The sequence below is a fragment of the Vigna angularis genome, chromosome 5 (genome assembly GCF_016808095.1).
Source record: "Vigna angularis cultivar LongXiaoDou No.4 chromosome 5, ASM1680809v1, whole genome shotgun sequence".
Classification (NCBI taxonomy): Eukaryota; Viridiplantae; Streptophyta; class Magnoliopsida; order Fabales; family Fabaceae; genus Vigna; species Vigna angularis.
The window spans coordinates 14,878,626-14,881,610 of NC_068974.1; the positions used below are offsets into that span (position 1 = coordinate 14,878,626).

The 2,985-nt window shown below is 31.9% G+C and overlaps 1 long non-coding RNA gene across 1 annotated transcript; it reads left to right on the forward strand.

Moving 5' to 3' along the window:
* Positions 1 to 636: 636 nt before the first annotated feature.
* Positions 637 to 2,571, forward strand: LOC128196745 (uncharacterized). Its single transcript, XR_008249113.1, has 5 exons — positions 637 to 820; positions 1,326 to 1,392; positions 1,834 to 2,134; positions 2,255 to 2,317; positions 2,532 to 2,571. It is a non-coding gene; the product is annotated as an uncharacterized LOC128196745 (long non-coding RNA).
* Positions 2,572 to 2,985: the final 414 nt, after the last annotated feature.

Sequence of the window (2,985 nt, forward strand, 5' to 3'; positions counted from 1 at the left end):
TTCTTGTTCTTCTTCGAGTTTTTGTCATATTTTCGCTACGTCTTCTCTCTGGAAGAAGCTTCGAGGATTCGCGTCGCGCCTACAGTCATCTTCTCAGAGCTGCTCTTCCAACCTTATAGTTCACATTCTTCTCTGTAACACTTTTCCCCTCTTTATCCTGTTAATTTAGTTTTCATATTTATAGAAATTTTAATAAAACATGTTTGCTTTTATTATCATATTATGTAAAGTAATGAATGCTATTTTCACTGTTTTTATCTTTGTTTTAATTTTTCCATCATTTGCAGACCCCTACTTGAACACTGATGCGGGGACAATGTTTCCTTTCGAGCATGCGGAGGTTTTCGTCTTAGATGATAGTGGAGAGGTAAGCAAATGAAAATTTTCTACAACAAGATGACAGTCATTAGATTTTTTATTTCCTTCTAAATTCAATGGAAGGTTGAGGTTGTATGTTATGTTATACTTTCCCCTGCTCTTTTCATTTTCTCATTTTACTTCATAAGTGCAAGCTAAAACTTTCTGAGTCGTAGTAAAAGAGGATATATGCAGTTTGTTTTCCTCTGAAGTTTTAGATTGCCATTTTCATTATTTTTTTTGTTTGTGGAAGCTTGAACTTGATCTTGGCAACTACGAACGATTTTTGGACATTAAATTAACTGGCGACAATAACATCACTACTAGAAAAATGTATCAGGTGAGCCAGATGTTTCTAATTGTTTTGTTTTGGATGTTTATAGTTTGTTATTGAGAAGGAGAGAAGAGGAGATTATGGAAGAGGAGAGGTCAAGCTCGGGCAGCCTTGGGGGAGTTTGTTGAGGTGGGGTGGCTTACTCGATCTTAGTATTTGTAAATTTTTTTGAAGTTTACCCAATTCGCATTGCTGATTGAAATTTATTTATTTATTTTTTAACCTCGGTATTTTAGTTAATCAATGCTTCATGTTAGGTATGTCCCATTGACACCCACCCTTAATGAAATGGATCTCTTCTGGTACAGAAAATGAAATGATCTTGAAATCTGTTTTTTACTTATGTTTGATTTGACTTATAAGGAGTAGAAACTTGATTTGGTTTAGGCATTAACACTTGGGTCAAATATGTATTGTTTAAGCAAAACTAGTGCAGTTGTCAAGACTTATGTAGAGCCATGTTAAGGAACTGTTTGACTAGTGATCTTATTATATATATAGTTGAAAAGAAGGTGATTGAAATTTTTAGTTACTTAAGTAAGATCTCACTTGAATCACTTTTTATTATAAATGATTTTCTTGCACACATAACAATTCATAATGTGACATTGACTATTGCTTCTGGACATCTCAGGCTATTGAAGATTTGACTAAGGCTTTAGAGTTTGAAACCAACTCAGCAGATATTTTACATGAGAGAGGTATCTTTCTCTTTGACAGTCTTTTTCATTTTACATGCGAAACAAATATATTATTCCTTTTTAATAATTATGTCCTGTCTACTGTTAATTTCAAGTTGAAGTTTGATTATAAATTATTGCTGTGATAATGTTGACTTTTATTTCTGTTGAGTAATGCTACTTTTATTTCAATCAATATTAAGATAGAACTTTTTCAATATTATATTTCTATATCCATTCAATTTTTTCCCATATTTAATTCTAAAGATTATGGGTTAGATGGAAGTTGAAAACTAAAAGTTGAAAATGAATTATATTTAGCAAACAGTGGGAGAAAATAATATTCATAACCATATTTTTAGTACTATATTCTAAGGCAACCACCAAGTTTCTTCTCTACTTGGTGGTGGGATCGGCTATATTTTAAAGCAACTAATTTACAATGACTTTTCTTTCATGCAGGGGATATTGAGTCCATGCCTTTTATTGAAGCACTGCTGGAACCGTATTTATGCAGTTTAATTTGTTAATTTCATGGTTTTGATGGTTTTCTTTTTTTCTTTTTTCTTTTAAAATTGAATTTCATACTTTTGCATTTTAAGTGGTTTAAGTTCATGCAATATCCTAAACCTTTTCCTTTGAATTTATCCTAAAGTGTTTGGGTCTTCAAACTAATTCCTTTATCATTTACAGTGTTGCAGCAGAGCCTAATTTGAAGGAGTCGACTGCAAGGAAAAAAATTTATGACAGATGTGATGAAACTGTGAGTGGCAGACATCTCAAATATGCATCATCTAAAGAAAAAGAAAAAACATGTGCATAGATATTTATTTATCTTAATAGTGGTCAATGTGGAGCTTACAACAATTGTTACGTGCCTCAGGTTAGAATTCCAATGGTGGGAAAATACACAGGCCTTTCAGATGCATATCTTTCTGTTCTGAAGGTAACTTACTCCTAAATTAGTAACTGAACCCTTCTATTTTTTACATAATAATTTCCTCCTTTTGGATTCTCTACAACTTCTTTTTTATTCAATATGCATACTGAAATATAAAGAGGTGATTACTGATCTATCTACTGCATTACTTATGTTAGTTGACCTTTTGGTTTTGGTTTTATGCAACCCTCTGACGATTGATTAAAATATATTGCTGCAGGATCCTGAGGCATATAAAGTTGCATGGAATATTTTAAAGGTATTCCTACTATTTAGACTAAACATATTTATTCCATTTTCAGATCTTTAATATTGATATATATGTTAAAATCTCATATAGTGATATATTATTTATTGGTTTTCTGTAATTGGACTTATTCTGCAGGGCGATGATGGTGTTCTAGTTCCAAGAGGTTTTGGTGATGGAGGAGTGCAAGGGAAAATTCTTGCGACTAAGTATGCTGGAGAACATAGTGTTCCATTTTTGGGCATTTGCTTGGGGATGCAAATTGTTGTCAATGAGTAGAGATTTGTTCATGGGTAGACGATGTGAATCAACTACTACTGCATCATTTAACACAAGTGTATATGAATCATTTAAATATGCATAATATAAATGATGTATTAAATATTACACTATTTTGAAATGAATTTTATTTTGTTAGTTTCATTAA